This window comes from Glossina fuscipes, unplaced genomic scaffold (genome assembly GCF_014805625.2).
Source record: "Glossina fuscipes isolate IAEA_lab_2018 unplaced genomic scaffold, Yale_Gfus_2 86, whole genome shotgun sequence".
Classification (NCBI taxonomy): Eukaryota; Metazoa; Arthropoda; class Insecta; order Diptera; family Glossinidae; genus Glossina; species Glossina fuscipes.
In genome coordinates, this window is record NW_023998440.1 from 3093686 (window position 1) to 3114538 (window position 20853).

The window sequence follows — 20853 nt, forward strand, 5'->3', positions numbered from 1 at the left end:
TCTATTTTTTTTTTACTTACACATCAAATTCAACTAAAATTAATGGACAGTCGAATTAAATTAAGACTTAGATATAATTCTTATACTAAATATTATTAATAACTATTACAAAGCATATAAGGAAAGGTTAGAGAAACCATAATATATAAAAAATAAAATTGATATATAAACCAGTAAGCACATTATAGTCGGTAAACGATTACTATTACGTACCCTACATCACTTTACCTAGTACAGTTGCAGTACGCTCGTTTTGGCAATAATATTCCAAAAAGTACACGTTATTTTCACGCAAAGCGATCATTGTCATGAAAGTTCGGTTATTGGAAGGTTAGATTTTCTCTCCAAATAAGAATTTGCTTTTTTTGATAGAGCTTATTTATGTTGAGGTCCAAAGGAAATAGATCTATGTGATCCTAATTCACTACCGTTAATTTTTTTGGTGAAACGCTACTGTGAGTTATTTTTCATCATAAAATATTAAAAATTAACCCCTATTTTCCGAAGGACTTATTACTCATGGGACATCTTATATGAAGTGACAAATACAAAAAGTAGACCCATGTGGTTCTAAATGTGGGCAATTAATTTTTTTATTTAATTACTATTGTGAACAAGTTTTCATCACAAACCAATTAACAATTAGGCTGTTTTGGCATATAAGAGTTTACGTTTCGTTAGAATCCTTACATGCGGTGGTATCCGAAATATAGAATTAGTTGGTCCATATTCGATAAGGCAGATTTCTTTGTCGAATTACTATTACGAGCTAATTTCACCATGATATATTGGGAATTCGACCTCTTTACCATCTAAAACTTTCATTTCTGTGAGAAAGATTATATTTGAGTTGGTTCAAAAAATTGCCACACTGGAAACAAATTCTTAGAGTGTCCAAATACTATTACAGAACGAGTTTTGTCGAGAAATATCGAAAATTGCAAATTTCTTCATATAACGACTTTTTAAAATAGGGCATTAAATGGGTAGTGGTGGAAAAAGTGGACCGATCCACACCATTTTCAGCAGCATGAGACCTTGGGTCAAAGCAGGCCATCGTTCCACAGTTCATCAAAATATCTCAAAAATTGCGACCTGTAGCTTGAACAAATGTACATGGACGAACCTCAGTAGAACAGACGACCAGACAAGACTAGATGGATTCGTAAACTGTTTCAGAAATTCGTGTAATTTTAACAGTATGGGAGAGTGTATTTAACAGCCGTTCCGCCTACGTGATTCCAGAAAAACGATAGTTACCAAACCAACTGAAAATGGTAAACAAAAGTTCCAAGATTCGAGTTCGATGTGAACCCCTAAGCCAATGCAAACTTGCAAAAGTTTGACAACCCATAATTCATTCAAATTGAAAAGCCTGTGACTATACCACAGGACTAAGCTTTAGGAATATAAAGTTTCTAAAGTTTATAGACCATCTGATAGGGCACTAGTTTGTTGAGATTGTAAACAGTTGTCTAAATATATTTACATTAATATATAATAACAACAGTAAATTTCTTTTTTAAAAAAAGCCCTATTTTTCTTCTCGTAATGATTGGTAATTCAAGTTGATAAACAATATATAATTTTTTTTTTTGGTATGTTGAACAGAGATGGACTAAGCCAATACCATATCAAAATATAATTCAGTCTTCTGATATTCAATATTTTTTACTTAACCCAGTAAGCGATTTGTTACTGATTTGCTAACTCGCAGTGTTGCAATAGAGATGGAGTAGATTTGTTTAATGTACATATACACACGTGGAAGAATTAACACAACTCTTTGTTTCTACAGGAATTTCTTGTTCTAAAATGAGAAAAAAAGCTAATTTTGGCAGGCTCTTACGGATATCTTTCAACATATTTGACATAATCACTGATGAAAGCATTTTTCGTCCGGTTCGTAGCACGCTTGTTATTAAGTAGCGATGAATAGTTGCGAAATAGATTTTTATTTCCTGTTTTTATACATTGTACTTACGGAGCTATTATCTACTATATATCAGTTTTAGCTGTTTTCCAATAAGAATGCATTTTTTTTTATAGTGTGAATTTCATTATTACCTTTTTTGCACGAATTTTTTTTTGTAAAATGTTACGAGTATTTTCATTTTGCAGTACTTTTTAAAATTATGGAACATATCAAATTCACCATTTGACCCTATATATTTTTACACGATCTTTCTTGCACTATTTTCTATGGAACCTACCTACCGTGCAAAAAAAGAGTTGAGTATGTATATCTATAATTTCCGAAAGGCTTTTGCTTTATGCCTTACATTTAATATAAATTCTATGAAAAAACGTTAAATAATATAATGAAGCCATTGTCATGACTACTGTTGACTACTGTTACTTTATATATATATATTTTTCTCTTCTGCTTTTGGTTTTAACCGCTTAAATTGATAACTGATTGTAATCATATATAGCTTCCTCTTTCTTATGCACACAAAGCAGGCATGCGAAGTATATGGTATCTCTTCGTAGGCTATCGGTAGCAAAGTTTCAAACCTTTGCTAATTGTATTTAATAATATTTTTAAAAACTTTTTACTCTTACCTTTTTTTAATCAATCAGTCATTTACTCTTTTCATGAATATTAGTCAAAATATAATAAATAAATATTTTAATTAGACAATGAATTATAAGCTACAAAAATCAAATGAAAATGGGAGTTAACAACCATTATCTGTGCGGCTAAGTGCACTAAGAGAGAAATTAAATATGAAGCAAAAAAAAAAGGGAAAAGAAAACGGTTTTAAATACGGTTAAATGTGTACATGTGTTTGAATGTTGTAACAAGCTTCAAGTTTAATGTTATATAGCCTTTAGTTTGTTTAGTCTGTTTAGTGGCTCAGTTAAGTCGGGTCTAGTAAAAAGAAAGGTTGTGTATGACGGTTTAAAACGGTTAAACAAGTTTAAAATCAGTTTGTCAAGCACATGCTATGAAAATATTTTTTAATAAGCATTCTACGTGTTCCAAACCTCAACAATAACAACAAACGATTAAACAGTGAGTGGTGACTTGAAAGAAAGAGAAAAAAAAGAATTTTTATAATTTAAGAAATTAAATTATAAATGTACGCCAAACTGTTGATATAGAAAATAACTTGGATGATGTTGCTGGTATTGGAAAAAGTGAAACTTGCAAGAATGCAGTTTTTGCCTATATGTCCACACAACTAGAGGGCGAGACAAAAATAACAAACAGAAAAAAATCAAGTTTAATTTTTAACCAGTTGAAACTACGATGCCAAATAAATACCGACTGCCTGTAAACAAATAACTGGTTGGGTCGTATTGCTATTTAAGCGATAATACGTTGCTTAGGCGAAAAGAAAAAAACAAATGCCAAATACAAAAAATGTCCCGCTCCGCTCTTTTTTCCTCTCATGAATATCGATAATCCTTAGCTATTTGTTGTGTTTTACTTTCATACATATTAAAAAACAAAATTTATAATAACTCGTTACTATACTTTTCCTTTTTTTTTTTTTCTTAATTTATTGAATTCGAAATCTTCATTCATCATAATGATGTCAAATGCGCGCCTGTACGGAGATATTTTTTTGTTTGTAAACTATTTACAACACCTGCATAACTTGGAATATGCTACATGCTGGCATGGGGTAGCATGCGACAAACAAGCTTACATTTTTTTTGCTTAATTTATGTTTTTATTAACGATGAATTTTTTTTTTTATCGCATTGATAACTATTCCATGTGTAGTAGCGAAAGATTCCTTTGCTTACTTTGTATTATGAGCTTTTATGATACGGCTGACTATGCGGGAACGGATGCCTGCATATTAATATGATCAATTAAGTATTTGTCCGACAATATGGTTGACTTTTTGTTTTACTTCTCCATCTAATGTGATATGTATAATGAAATTACCATTGTAATTAATTGGTTTGATTTTCCGCTACTTCTGTTGCCTTCACCATTGTTTAAAGTGAAGGCAGCACTGATATTGAACTAATCAGATATTGCCCTGTATAAGGGGACTTCCTTTAAGAGGGCTTGCCTAGTTTCGGCGTTCTAATAAAAATCAAAAAATGGTTTTTACTTATCATCATTTTCAAAAAGATAGATATGAAATCGTTTGCTGGATTAATGAACGTGACATTCTTTTGCCAAGTCGTTAAGCATTGACTGGTAGTAAAAAAAGTTAACATGTATGTATACGCGTACACAGATAATTGTTGTAATTTTATGTTTCGAAACTTGTCATTCACATGAAACGTTGTTAATTGAAGTTGAAATAGTTTTGACCCAGTTACGAACATATTCATAAATTTTTAATTTAGTTAACAGAATAACTAAATATCTTCTGCGTATTCTTTAACAAATTAAAATAAGGACAAGTAAGAACACTTATATTGAACTAATACTTTACTACTTTAAACTAATATATAAAAATATTAAACTATTTTTCATCAATTCAAGGCGTGGAACGCTAAAAAGAGACAGACAGATGGCCAAGACAAATCGAACAAAGATCAATAAGATAAGATAAGGAAATTATGTTCGGCTGCGACCGAATCTTTTATACCCGTCACCGTCATCCTTCTTCTTGTGAACGGGAAAATATTTGCCACAGATACCTAACAGTTTGTCAGATGGATAGACGGACATATGAGCATGCTTAGGTGAATTTGAGTTCCGAATTAGACACTAGTCAAAAATTAATCCACTACGTCGAAGTTAACGCCCACGATAGTTAATTTAGAATTAACAGATTTAGCTTGTCGCGTTCTACTCCTCAAAGCCTTTTATTTAATACCTCATTGGCTGCACTGTTAAGAAAAAACCAATCCCACACGTTGCGTGGTCAGCCCTATTTGTTTTAAAACTAACACATTTTTAGACAGAAAATATATCTTTCTAAGAAGGGGAGATGAGAAACAGTAGTAGCTAATGATGGACTTTGAACGAAATTTTGAGTAAAATATACTGTAAAAATTTTTCTCAACAAAGCTTTAAAGATAGCAAAAGAACCACTCGAAACTTAATTGCACTACGCAAATGAAAATGGAAAAAATTGTCCACGTTTATCCAATATAATAAATGATATCGACGGGATTTCATTCTTTTATTCATTACAACTTACACCACTTGTGGCACAGGGTACATTAAGTTGTTTAACACCCGGAGGGGCTTAAGATAGACCTAACTTTTATATATCCATCTATACAGAATTATTTTAAGAAAACGCTTGTGTGCCCCTTTGTCCATCTGCCTGTCTGATATTTGCCTATGTATTTTTCTGTTCAAGCTAAGTCCCAATTTTTTAGGCATCTTGACGAAATTTCGTATATCAACAAGCTTTAATGCTAAGTAACAGTATTTCGATTTGTGGCAGCTTTTTGAACCCTCCCTCATACAACCGTTCATAGGACAACGGGACCTTTCTAAAATTGACCCATAATAATAAATCAACTTTGCCGAATTTGACGTCGTGGGTTTATTTTTTGAATGCCAGCGCATATAAGGATTCTAAAGAAATGCAGAAAGGCCGATGACTTAAGGTTTATTCATTATTGTAATTCGACATAGAAACCAAATTTGGACCTTATGGGTATATTTCTTGGACTCCATTCTGTGTAAGATTTCTCACGAATAATACCCGCATCAAAAAAAAGTTTAATTTTTAATGTTTTTGGATGAAAATTAGTCCCTGGTAGCGATTAAGCAAAAAAAATGAACGACACGGACAATGTAGACTTATTTTTTTGACTCTAACATGTGTAGAAATTAACATGAAAATTAAACCCTTATATGGGAAGACGGTCTAATCTCTAGTTCTATATGACTCCATAAATTTATATATATAGAATTTTTGGAAAGCAAATTAGGTTTGCCAAATTTGGATCACATTACGTAACATTTTGGACATCCTCCAATATACCGACTTTCGTGAAGTATGCATTTGCATGAAAATAATGTGTAGACAGGTGTACTAGGCGAAGTGATGTAGGATATCTAGTGACCGGCCTGGCCCGAGTATAATGTATTTACTTGTTTTTTAATTAAGTTGAATACAATCCTCTTACTTGTTACACATATGTGCGACAATTTCTAAGAAACTTTTTTTGTAATTATTTTTCTAAAACGCATTTTTTCAGTTAACCATAAGTAATTTATAGGATGCGATGATGAATGTTCTGCATGCATCGGTTTAATGCCATTGAAATGCCTACACATGTGACTGAGAGAGCATTTGGGAAAACCCATTTTTTGTAGGACGCATGCATATTAAAAAAATATATATTCTTAATGACTATACGTTAACCATCACAGTGAACGTAAAAAGAACATTAAGAGTTTAACAAAGAATTTTGGATAAATTTTTTTTTGTGAATGACTTTCATCCTAAAAATGTATACATATAAAGTTATGTATCATGTGCTCATGCGTCACTGTGTACTTTTAACTAAAGACTTTTGTGCTAACTTAAACACATCAGACTTACAAAGGTATATTACGTACATATATACGTAAACGATACGATAACTGGATGTGTATTTTACTCAATATTTCGAATCAATTTTTAATACATTATGGATGCATATATATACCTAACTCTTTCTAATCAATTTCTATGAAAATAAATAAACTTTTTGTTTTTAATTGACACGCAAAGCTATTTACTGGGTCAGTGTAAATATTTTTAAGCATGTTCATGTGTATATATTCTGGTGTGCAACAACAGGTCAAATATTTTTAAATTTCTGACCTAAACCATAAAGCAATGAGTAACAGATTTGCGGTTTATACCCTACATCACTTATGCTACTGGTATATATTAAGTTTGTGCGCATATACGTAAAACCAGAACGGCTTAGGATTCATCCATCTTTCATTACATCGATTGATTCAGAATCATTTTTTTACTCTATCCAAGCTTGTTTGTCCATCTCTCCGTCTTGTTTTCTTGTGTTCGACCTCCAGGAAGCAATTTTTGAGGAAATTTGAGACAATGAAATATTTTGACTCACACTGACGAACCCTATCGTAAAAGGTTTGGATCCGGCTATTTTTACGGCCTCTTCCGGTGGAACACCTCTTTTTTTGAAAAAGAAAGGAAATTTTGGTTTTCAAAGCTTCTCCCCAAAAATCACTGAGTAATAGCATTTCCGCATTCTAAATTGATGTGAGAAATGTAGATCGGATAAGCCGATGTTTTCTTCCGATGTAATCTTTCCTACGAAAAGTAAGCCTTTATATGGAACAACGGTCTAATTTGTAAGATTACACAGCCACACTAGGTCCATATTAACAAATCTATTTTTTGTAAGTCGCGCTGTGCAAGGATTCTGATCAATGACAAAAAGCTTAAGTTCTTTATAAACACACGCCTTTAAATAGAAACGGAGTGAAGGTTTTGAATTGAAATTTTAATGAACAAAATAAAAGAAGAATTGTGCTAGTAGTTTAGAGTATGTAATGTTGTTTCATTAATACTTTACTATTACAATTTTTCTCGACGAATAGTGCACCAGTCTAGATAAAGTAATGTAAGGTAACAAAAGGTCGGCCTTGAGCGACTATAATATTCGTACTAGTCCTTTACTATTAAAAGTTCTTTCATCTAATAGCAGCTTTACAAATTTTACAATAAATATCTTCTGCACTTTTACAATTTTGATTATTATGATCAGTTTTATTATCAATAGCAATAGCATGTTGCTATTACTTAAGGCTGCTACCTATTTTAATGCCTTTAGATGAGAAGCGAGTACAGGAGGGCCCTTTTTTTTTGTTTGTTCATAGCTAACTGTTTACGTTTTTATTATTAGCTGTTGAAAGCTTTTTCTATACATAGAATTATATATATGTGTACACGTTCCCTATTAGAAACAATTTTGTCAAAAAAAAACCAACACAAATAGCTCGCATAGTTATAGATAAAGAGAATACCAAAATAGAGGCCAAATTAAATCGGTTTTCTTTCAAAAAGCAAAGTTTCTGCCATAATCAACTAAATTAAAAAGTAATTGTATTCACTTATATGGCATTTTTCATGGACGTTTTTTATCACACCGTCTTTTTATTTGCAAATTTTTATCACTAATTTGTTGAGAAGTATGTTTAAGTATCGCATTCAGGCGTTGTGGCCCGTCGCTAACTATAAGAGCTAGGACTGTTTTTTCTTGTGACTTCGTCTCAAATATGGTATTTCGGAACAATAGCCATTCATTCGTTCATTACAAAACCAAATTATTAAGTCGCAAAAATCACAAAAAAAAAATGATAGCTTGTGACGTCTCTATGATGCTGCTCGGAATACGATTACAAATCCACATATACGTCGTGGAAGTGTGCAATGTGAGGAATAATTTCAACATTCCGTAGAAATGAGTTCAAAGCATTCCCGAAAGACTTATTAATGAACAGTATCGCCGCATAGCTAAGTAGGTAAGAGTAGCGACTAACAAATCGATGTTCGCGAGCTCAAATCTCAGTGCGATAGGTCATACTCGGCAACTACATAACTTTATCAGACAGATCGCTTCTCTTTCCTTTGCTTCCTTCTAACCATCATCGTGTTACACCTATAGGGGACATTCCCTGAACGATGAAGGATCCAATCTTTTATACCCATCACCATTATCTTAGAAAAGGCTAAAAAAAAACGAATAATATTGGGTGAGTGAGGATGAATTTTTCTGTTTTGAGAGTAAAAGTGAAAATTTATATGGTTTACGAGTAACGAGTAAGAACAGGGAAAGCTAAGTGCTCTGAGTGTTTGTCGGGCTGGCATGTGGGCGTTGTGGACATCTACTTTGAAATTTTAGTCACTATCAAATAGTTTTGCAAATTTGCAGTCGATGTCTTCGTTGTCGAAAACGATATTACAAAGTTGCGCAGACGGACAGATGGACACGCTTAGGCTTATTCCTTATTATTAGGCTTATTGAAACTGGCGAGCAATTTATATACTTCATGGGGTTTTTGAAACTTGCTAGTTATATATAAAACAAATTACATTTTGTATACTGTATATATTGCGTAGACTTGGTCAGTTTTTGTCATTTTTGTACGGCCATAGAATATTTCTTTTAATAAACCAAGTGTTCTCGGTTTACGCGTTCTTAGTGTAAGCGCATTTTTGCGGTGAGGAGAATGTTTATAACAGATTTTACACAGACGGATAGACGGACGTTCTTAACTCGATCCGGAATTTTATGCCGATGAAGAATATATATTATACTTGAGAGTCACTGAAGCTTTCTTCCGGGCGTTGCAAACGTTTTGACAAAACGAATATTTCTCTCATCCTTAGGTAATGCTTAAAAAATATGCTATATAAAGTAAGGTATACTAACTTGATTTAACAGTGTATATCTAAATACCTCTGCCTTCTTTTACCCACCTGTCATATATCTATTCACCCTTCAATTGCTCCGTTAACTTATGTTTTTCTCTGGTACTTCTGCTCGATCCGTACATGAGTTATCTCTTTCAAATCAGATTACAAAATCAGCCGACTCGCAATGTATATATATAAAAGAACTCGAAGATACTGAAAATTTTTGGAAATCATAACTTAGAACCTATGACGCAAAGTTTATCAAATCTGTATATTTGCCTAACAACGTACGTCACGTTTAAAAAATTAGGAAAGCTTATACGATTATTCAAATGTGGTATTCAAGGTGAATATCACTTTCTCAGTGACTTCTTTATTTGTTAAAATTTTTTTTTTATTTTTATCGCTATCTTGCCAACTGTGTCAAAATAGTGTTTAGCATGTATTTAGTCTCACGTTCAAATTATTCCAAATTGTTCAAAAAGGAAGACAAAAAAAATTTTGTTTTTTGAGGCCCACGCAAGCAAATACATATAAATCATTAGTATTAATTTTTATATAATTAGTCATTTTTTATTTTACTTTAAAAAAAAAAAAAAAAACAGTATGCAAAACAATTAAGAAACGAAAAAACTTAAAGAGGGGAAAAGGTGAAATTTTTATGATTTTATTTTTGTAAAAATTTCACTTTAAAAAGTTATCATGATAAGGAATACCAAAAAAAAAAAAAAGAAAAAATGCTTTTCAACTAAAAATCGAAGAAATGAAAAGTGAAATTATTGACCCTTTAAGCAACTACAGCATAACTACGTAATGTATGATGCGGTAAACTGGTACTGGTTGCCATATTTACTGCTAATCTTTATCGCGTAATAAAATATCACTTATCTAAAAAAGGTAATGTCGGAAAGTTTTTAGAAATGTGGTCGTAACTTTCGTTTTGTTTGCATAGTTCATCAAAATTGACATAACACGAACTTTTTGGCAGTTTGCTGAACTGAAGAAAACAGTGTTGTCCTTTTTTTAACTAAAATTATTTCTTTTGGAAGACTGTGTGTTGAATAGCATACCGGGTACACCGGGGCCTACAGGTGACGCTGTATCACATGCGTTACACACACACAAGTTAAATCAACATTCCGATCATTCAAAAAAATTCTATTTTTACTAACCCTGAACAGTCAGCTGTCAAGCTCTCAAACTAGGTACATTCATTCGGTCAAAATGTTTGGAAGAAAGAAGGAAACTTCAGAGGCCCCGCAAAAGTACATGTATTCTTGTCCACCTTTATAATGTCTGCTGTAAAAATTAAGCTATCGAATATTAGAATTTCTTGGAAATGGTCCAAATCAATCGAAAGACACGCCTACAGTACTAGATGAAGTGAGAACGTCTGTTCTTTTTAGATGGAATAAGAAATCGGTTCTTTGTTCATTACATTCATAAATTACAGCAGATAAATGTACAGAAATTTTAACGTACACTCCAAGGCCAATGCTGTAGTATCTGTGCAAAAATCGTCCATGCTTACCCAACATTATAGTGTAACAAAATTTACCCTTTTTGCAATTTCTTCAATTTTGCGCAGGAACAAGCTTCGAAAACCCCACATAAATTGTTTGCCGATTTCAAATTCGGAATGCGCTTAAGCATGACCGTCCGATCATATGTCCATTTGTAAAGATAAGCACTAGACAAGTAAAGCAAGATTTGTCAAATGTAGAGAAGAAATAATTGGAAATTAGTTTCAGAAGGTATAATACAAAACTAAGGGAATCAATTTGAATCTTAGGATTTAAAGATGGAGTATGGAGTAAGTAAACATATCCTTGGTCTATACGCAACTTGGGCGCATCTAGAAACATAAAAACAAGTGTAAAGAATTTCTTGTCGAAGTAATTTTATAATCAATAATTGATTTTGCCCTAGATCAGGAATTGTGTCAATCAAACCAATCAACGCTGACATCAGCTAAACGTTTTATTCAGTTTTAGATACTTTTTAAAAGACCTTTGACTCTACAAAGCTTTTGCGAACATGTTGATAAAATACTGGAATATAAAACAAGTAAGAATATTTTAGTCTGGCAAAGCCGAGCCTTAGATACTCTACGCTACTTCGCTCAGCATTATTTTTCGCTCATTTCGATAATAAGATACTAAAACCTATACATTATTTTCATGCAAGGCCGGCATATAGGAGGATGACGGTTGCATCTTATGACGTGATCAAAATTTAACAAGCATAATTTACTTCCCAAAAGTTTTACTATTTTTTAGTTTCCGGCATAGAAAACTAGAAATTATACTCTCTTTATATAAGGGCTTGCATTTTATATATTTTCGATCCGGAATTTCGCTATTTTAACAAAGTGTTTACAACTGTTTACAACTCTTTAAGACTGTTTAAGACTGTTTAATTACATTTTATATACTTTTATGTCTTTTAGTTCAGTTTCATAATTCGTTTCCTGCAAATTGTCTTGAAATTCTCTTAGAATATTGTGTACGGATATTTGGCTTTTTTTCGATATGGAGATTTTTTTTACCATTCGCTGTTTGAAAACCAGCAGAAACAAGCGAATTTCCCGGATTATTCACTTTGCCGACTTCATCTCGACTCACTTTACTTTTCACTTCTTCCGATTCGTTTTCAATAGAAATTTCACTCACGCCAACTGCGTTTTTGCCTTCTCCCAACTCCGGCCGTTCTCCGCTAGCTTTTTGAAGTCCTAATGCAACATTAATTTCTCTCAGCACCTAGTTCTTGGAGTACCCACTTATATTGTCTCTTTGGTTACCTTTAAAGCCAATCAAAATAATAATAAAATAATAAGCATAATAAAATGTAAGGAATATCAATGCCTTAGGTTAGGTATGTTAGGATCTAATAAATAGACCTATATGGTAAAAACCCCTAAAGTTTTTTTTTTTTGGTTAATTGGCTATTATAGACCAATTTTCATCATAAAATACTAAAATTTAAACCTTTTTTCGAAGGGCTTACTACTTAGGAAAAATTTTATATGGAGTGGTGTGGTTCAAATTGTGTCCACGTAATTTTTATGTCGAACCACTACTATCACGAACCAATTTTCATTATAAATTAAATTTTTTGGCATACAAGGGTTTACATTTCCTGAGAGCTTTTATATGCGGCGGTATCGAATATAAAGACTCACCTAGTCCAAATGAGGTAGAGTATTTTCAACGTTAACTTACTATTATGAACTAATTTTCACCATGAAAAGATTCCGTTTTTGTAGGAACGGTTATATGAGCACAAGTTGAGAAAATGTTCCAGCCGGTCCAAAATATGCACGCCAATTTAAAATGCCGAAATGCTATTACTATCCACTTTTCTCGAGAAATTTTGAAAATTACAGTTTATTTCCGTATAATGGCTTTTCAAAACAGGACGTTATGTGTGGAGCGGTTGAAAAAGTAGACCGATGCAAAGCATTTTAAATAGCGCTCGCCCTTGCGTCAAAGCACGTCAAAGTACCGACTTTCATCAAAATATCTCAAAAATTGCGGCCTATAATTTGAACACAAATACACATCAGAGAGACAGATGGGCAGACAAGCGATCGATATAATAAAAGGCGGGTCCATACGAAGCCCTGAACGTTATATACGTCCGCACTAGCTTACTATCGCCTGTACCAGAAGCAGTGTAAGGTATAAAAGTGGTCGATATTATCCGATTATAGCATTCTTAACTTTAGCTTCATCAAAGATACTATCTCAAAAATTTGTTTTTTTGTGGTTTAGCGAGGGACATAGCTTAATCGAATCGATGTGGTGTAAGCTAAAAATATGTGACTAACTTAATACATCGCTTTACGTGGGTTTCAAATTTATTAATATAGAATTGAAATATTTTATCTTTATGTGCAAATTACGGCAATTGTTCTAAACAAAATTGTTTTTATTCCTATCCGAACAATATGCCAGAATATTTAATTGAAATGATAAGATTTTCATTTGAAATTCGCATTTGTTGAGAACTTGTAATCGTTAAAAATAATATATTTTAGTATTAGTTACTCTCTGAGACTTTCCCAAGACTTTGTTCACACAATAGATTGACAATGATGTGTAAGTCGTTTTACTGTTTCGTTCCCTTTTTTTGCTTTTTTTAAGTTGCATTCAGCGCGACCAAGCGGTTAACTGCTGGAGACTTAAGTTTATTCATAGTAAATGAATAAAAAGTTTTTCAAAGCACAGATTTGATGACGAGTTTCTACAATGCTTTTGAATAATTTAAACGCTGTACTAGATCCATGCATTCGTCGGTAAGGAAAAACTCTACGCATTTTAGCAAACAGATAGACAAGACTCAGCTACTTTTGTAGAAATGGAACAACGGACGAACGGAAAAGCACAAGAGAAATGAAAATTTTTCTGCAGATAGAAATTGCCCAAATTTAATATGCCTTGTGCTACCAGCCTTGTGAAATATAAACTTGCAAAAAAATATTAGGCAAAGACTTCTTACTTTACGTATATTCACAAGAAGAAAACTTATTTTTTTTAGTGTAATAAGCGTGAAACTTTAAATCATTTTCGTCAATCCTGCTTGTAGATCTGACCGATTGTCTACAATAAAACCAAAGTGACAATATTAACGAAGCGATTTTAATTAGTTTTTCTCCGAACAACTACACCTGCAAGACATTTGAAACTCTCTCATAAAACTGAAAGGAAAATTACAATCTGCAAATCTGGCGAAATTAATTAGTAAAAATCCAAAAGCAATATTCGCTTTAGGGCAGTTTTTAATGGTTTTATAGAGTTTCTTTACTTATGGCTGTTTCATCGGAAGCATTTTCATCCCGACCCTTCAAACAATCAGTCAACAAAATTGAACCGTAATATGTGCAATGTGTGAGTTACAAATTTGTATATCAGATATTTTGCTATCGCTCCAACAGCAAACCATAGATAGGCGGTCCTACGTAACTCAATAATTATAATCACTATACCTTACATCAACTATGGCCGGACATAACACTCAGAAGGACTTAAGATAGACCCACCTTTTTTGGCAACGATCGATACAGAACGATTTACACCTTACACCAGTTCTGGGACAGCGTTGCGGAAATATGTATGGCCTAAGTTAGACCCATCTTTTGTTATACCGATCTATTCAGAACCAGTGGCCTTTCTTTCCGTATGTCTTTGGTCTGTCCATGTAAATTTGTTCAATCTAAAGGTCCCAATTTTTGAGATATGTTGCTGAAATTTGGTACACTGACCCAAGGACGAACGATGTTGAAAATAGTTCAGATCAGTCCACCTTTTCGACCACTCCCCTTATAACGGTTTATTTTGAAGCGCCGTTATAGAGAAAAAGGTAGAAGTTTCAACATTTTGCGATAAAACTTGCTCTTGCAACTTTAAGAGAGAGAGAGAGAGAGAGAGAGAGAGAGAGAGAGAAAGAGAGAAGACTTCTTTAAGATCCATTGGATCTTAATTGCATGGCCAAGCCGGTTGGTTGAGAGTTACAAGAGTTAGGAGTAGTGCCGATAATAGCATTGTAGACTTGTTTCAATAATTTTCTCTTTAACTTTCTCTCCAAGGTATCTTTGAAGGTCCACCTTTTTTATGCCATCGTTCGTACCAAACAGTGCAGAAGCAGCCAGTTTAGCCACCCGATCCTTAATTCTTCTTTTTAATCCATAATCCCCAGCTCGAAGTGGAGGGATTCCTGAAAGTTTTAACACAGACGAACTATCAGTGACAATAACAGATTTGGGTTTGCTTTTATGAGCAAGTTTCATAGCTTAAAGTAAAACCCTATCTTCAAATCAATTAAAGCTCCTAACTATTGAATTACTGTGCAATGATTATACCAATCCTCCAAAATGATTATACGGGAACAATTCACACAGAGTTGCAATATTTGCTCCCAAAATAGAGTACGCAATTTTTGTTTTTGTTTATTTTCCCTGCTTAAAGAACACATGTATACGTTGTTATGTCATGACATGAAAACCGGTTTATTATTCTCTACGTTAACAATTCGATTAGTGGTCATGTGTTAATGTGCATTCATACGCATACGTATATGATCTTTAATGCATTGAACTTGAGCAAAACTTGAAATAAATGAAATAAAAAACAACTCGAACATGTATGCGATTGTATGAAGTCATATTTTGATTTTTTATACTCTATATTAGATTTAAATGGAAAGGTGAATGGATTAATAGAAATGATTGTTTCAAAACTAGGATTTTTTTTTGTTTTTTGATTCACTTGAAACAATAAAAATCGCATAAGATTAATATATGTATTAAATCCTGGTGGAAATTTCTGAAGTATCGGGACGGATAGACGGAAACGGATTTTTTTCACTCAGTAAGAATTTAAGCGCCTTTCATAAAATTCCTTTTCTCCATTTCTGAATATTGCAAGCAGAATAACAAGCTTGGGATATATCCTATCGAGTGTACAATTAAGAGAAATAAAATATATTAATTATATTGACTGTGGAGAGAATGAATACTTTTCTAAATGTTACTGACGAATTAAGTAAAAATTATGCAAGTAATAGCTAAAGTGGACTGCATGAGTCATGATTCTGCAAAAGCCCATTTGTCTGGTTAATGTCAAGTTGAAGCATTACTTCTCCAATTTCTTAACCTTGAAATGACTTTTCTGAATTTTGTTCTTTTTCTTCTCTTCATATCCGGCATCGAATGATTGTCGGTGTGCACAGACCTATACATATGTAAGAGACGTCATAAAATGAAACAGCGGGAAGAAGATCGTGGCGTTTTTGCTTAAAACTCAAATTCATTTTGCTGTTACTGATGTTAAATGAACTTTTGTTTTTATTAAATCAACCTTTTGCCGTCTTGATCGACAACTTTTTCCAATTTTTGCAGTAGAGCGTTTACGCCAACGCTATAAAATTTTCGGGATTACTGAACGAAAAACTGAATCATTTTGTTTTTTTTACAAATCTCTTGAATAATCTTTCAGCTCATCATACAGCTTGTCATATGAGGTTTGTGCGCATGTATGGAACACACGGAAGCACTTAGCATAGACTCGCGTTTCATTATAGCAATCGAAGTGAGTCTGGGTCACTTTTTAAATAGATCTAAGCTTATCTGTCCCTCCGTCTGCCCGCCTGGTCCTGTTGTGTTCAACCTACAAGCTACAATTTTCGACATATTTTGATGAACTGGATACACGAAGAACGAACGCTATTAAAAATGGTTCGGTTTGGACTACTTTTTCGATCACTTACCATATTGCGTTTTGATTTTGAAAAGTTCTTATACAAATGACTGTATTAAATGAACCTGGAAAGAGGGCCGTGTCCCCCTACAGTATTTTTGCTTATATTCAAGTCACAATTACTTTTTAATGAATTAACGAACGTAGCAGTGGTTTTCACCTTCAAAACACATGAGAAAAAACGTCATGAATTTATTCCATGACTCAACATAGAAATTCTTGAGCATAGCGCGATCATCGAAATACGGTATGTTGTGTCCATCTGCGCGTCTGATCCCATAATAGTGTCATCTTAATTGATTTTTATGGGTGAACAGAAGTTTTTTTCCCCAGCTTCACCCGAAGAAAGTAGTTTCTATATAAGGCGTGCGACGACTTTGTATATATATAGGTATAATCGTTCGACATAAGCGTTTTAACTGTTTCACTAAGCGTTTTATTTACGGTAGCATTTATTAAAAACATGTGAAATATCTACGACCCTGAATAATGCAATGGTTTTGTTTTTTGTTGACATAATCTTAATCGAAACGCAACCTTCGTTGTATAATTATTCAATTTTTTTAATGAATTGGTAATAATTGTAGTAATTAGAGTAGAAAGATTTATTTCGAACACATTAATTATAAGCGCACATAAATTCGTTAGAGTTTCGTTGACTCATATTAATGTTATACTTCAAGCCGGGCATTAAATACCTGCTTGGGTTTACCGGCACAAATAAAATTGTGCAAAAAAAAAAAAGAAAACAATTATATTTGAAGTATTTTCTTCCTTTCAGTGCAAATGTTTTAATGTGTATCTAAGCTATGTGAACATAATTCTTATACCCTACACCACTTATGGTACAAAAGTATATGTAGTTTGTGCGAATGTATGCAACAACCAGAAGGACTTCGGGCACACCGACCTATTATAACCGTCGACAGAGAATCACTTTCGGCATCGATCTACGCTTCTCTGTCCGTCCGTCCATATTGTTTTCTTGTGTTCAGCCGACTGGTCTCAATTTTCGAGATATTTTGATGAAACTTGCTGCTTTAGCTGAAGGACGAGCGCTATTGAAAATGGTTCGGATCGGCCAACTTTTTCGATCACATTCAATATAAGGTCTTAACTTGAAAAGTTTTTATATGAATAAATGTGTGAAGCACAGCGGTGAGCCGTGTCTCATTCCAGGGATTTCACATCTTTATAATGATTTATCACCAAAAACCCCCATTTTTAAAGTCGAAGAACGGCATTAATCGTTTGTTGTCCCTCTAAAAAATATTTTATAAATGACAAGATGACCTAGATTTCCACGTCTTTGACTTCAACTTGCAGGAAAGAGGCACTCTATAATGCTATCGCGTACAAAATGCTTTAATCTTCAAGAATAAAAAAATAAACGGATTCACTTAGGAAACCTGCTGCATATTTGCATTGAGATTGATTGGTTAGAACTGAAACGTAATTCTAAAGGTTCAGCGATAACAATTCTCTTATTGATGTGCTTTTATATTGTATCTCCTTACAATTCTGTTACATGATTACCAATTGGATATCAACCACATTGAATTCCAGATGCATTACGACCGAGACAGCAGTTATGGCATTAAGTATTGCAGCCACTAGAGACTGCCTTCAAGGGGGAGAGCTTCTCTGTTCTAATCTGCATCTTAGCTATGGACGAGCTGCTGGAGAAACTAGAACATCGTGGAATTAGAACAAACGACTTAGCAACAGCCGTGGTGGGCTGGTAGGAGCAAACAGTAACCGAGCAAATGCAAAAAACCCTGTGTATAAATCAAAGTTGGTGCCAAGGCAAAGACCTTCAGAAAACGACACTTGTTTCTTTATTTAGAAATGGAAAACTTGCATTGAGTAACGTACTCATGAAAGACGTTGGAGTGAATTATTTGGTTATCATATTTGACAAAACCCTAACTTGAAATCCTCACATGAAACAGCTAACAGAGAAAGTACTGAAGCTCTTTTTGCCTGTGAACATTTATTCCGTAAAACATCGGGTGTAAACCCTAATATTATTCATTCGCTTTATCGTGCCTATGCTGACCTGTGCAACCAGAATGCGGATCTGGTGGCCTAAGGTTAAGTAAAAATCGGCAGTGCTGGTGCAAAGCAAAACTCAGCGTCTCGCTGGACTATTAGGCATAGTACGTCCCTCTATAGTTATAGACATATTGTAACTTAATGCTCAAGGAAGTGCTGGGAGATTTCATAGACGAGCCCGCTGTCAAAGTACCCGACCACTGTACTATGTATATCGCAAAATACGCTTGCAATTGGGTCGCAACAGTCACCTAATATGATTGAGGAATCGTGACGTAAAGCCTTTTTCATTCCCGGTTTTATTTTACTAGAACATAAATTGTCCTGCAAACGAGCTTTTACCTAGCCACTGTTAAATTCCCATAAACCGTTAAACGTTAAAATGCGAAAATAGCAGATAAACATAGTTTTACACATTCTATGATATTCTTACACGCTTAACGTAATTTCCCGCTTAAGCTTGCCTTCTTTTTTTTTAATGAGAAATTACTACATAATCATATGAGTGCAAGTGAATGCGTTTTAGATTGGATTTTTAATCGTTCACAATATATAAGAAAGAAATATTGCTCTCACCGTATGTTATTTATTCACACATCTTTGTGATTGTAAAAAATTTTCAATTAATGTAGAAGACAAGCATAAGCACATGTGCACTTTTGTTCGTAGATAAGGAAAAATATACATAGATTTTATTGTCACTTACATATAAGCAATGTTTGTACGTGTACTCACAAGTATGTATGTGCTTTTATTAGATAACATTCATTAACAAAATTCATTATGATAAGAAGAGAAAAAATGGTTTCCTTCAATTTGAGTTCACAGCAAAATCAAGTTTGAAGAGTCACGCGAAAATGCCGTCTGTATAATCAAAATCGCACCAATTTTTCTATTATATATACATATATATATATATATGTAACACAGACTACTAAATTTAATTTCATCTAATATTAGAGAATGGATGTTAGTCCCTTCATCGTCACATGAAGTTTTTATTTCCATCACTGAAGGATGGCCACATACTGGTTCTATAAATAAGCCCTGACTACTTTTTTAAAACTTTTTCTTTTTTTTATTTGGCGCACGCACTTTCCATCTTTTCGATTTTTGCGATAAAAAGTGATTCAAATATTTGAGCTTTTTGTGAATAAAAAAGGATGCTTTATTGTATTCAAATTCAGTTAATTGTTTCTCAACGAGGCTTGCAATATATCGTCAAGCACCGGCATATTGTGGTCGTTTCTCTTCCTCTAATACTTGCCTTAATGTTATCGGTTTTTACTGGTAGATTTCGTAGTCATGGCCGCCTATGCCCCTAAACACAGGGTATTGTGACTTGGTTTTACCTTCTGCGTGTTCATGGTTAGCCTGCATCAACTCTATATTAGCGTCCATGACGATATGTCTCGAAAATGTCTTTTCTTATCTTTTAGCAACAAATCACTCCTTTCGCTGCTTATGTCTTTCCTACATCGTACAAAAATGCTCTGGGGTTCTGCAGTAGCTCTACCATCGTATTTTGCTTCCGTTGGATTATTGTCTTCGTACAATTTTGCTTAAAATTAAAATCTTCAAAGTTTTTCGATCTTTGTCTTTCATAGTGAAACGATCACTTTTAAATCCAAGCCAAGTTCCGTATGTTCTAATTTTTAAAGCATGCTTACTGTAAATTTGTAGAAGAGAATGTTGCACACCTGATGCTTTGTTAATGTGATTCTTGATTCTTGATTGAATAATGAATTGCCGATGCTGTTGTTATATGCGATTTTGTTTATTTTTAATAGCAAGAATACGTATGGCGTCGTTACTTTCAGATTTGCTTTTCTACACTGTTTGCAAGCTTAATTCAAGTGTAAATAAATATCATAATTAAGATTCTTAAAAAATAATGACAGATATTTCTTAGTGCTTAGCGTTCCACTTAGATTTGATTTTTGATTTTGTTTTGCTTGAAGTACATAATGAAATCTGCATATTTCCGATTGAGGATAAATCCGCCCATCTAAACTGAGTTGCAAACTAAAGCTTAAGATGGAACGATCTAGGTTTGGCGTGATGCACCATCAAGAACCAAACAGAAAGACAATCCGCAAACAATCAGGCATAAACTATAACTTACAATCTACAGAAAAGCCATTAATGTTAAATCTGGAAAAAAAATATAGTAGCGTCAAAGAAAAATTCAATATAAGAAAGCTTTCAATTAACTCAAA

General features: G+C 33.4%; 1 protein-coding gene across 2 annotated transcripts in view; it reads left to right on the top strand.

Moving 5' to 3' along the window:
* The first annotated feature begins 2809 nt into the window (after positions 1-2809).
* LOC119638248 (putative ferric-chelate reductase 1 homolog) overlaps positions 2810-20853 on the top strand; it is a 29763-nt gene continuing 11719 nt past the window's right edge. The window contains exon 1 of one of the 2 annotated variants that reach the window (XM_038034917.1): positions 2810-3019. The gene's annotated coding sequence lies outside the window, so the exon portion shown is untranslated. The remainder of the gene's footprint in view (positions 3020-20853) is intronic. The other variant, XM_038034918.1, reaches the window with a different exon arrangement.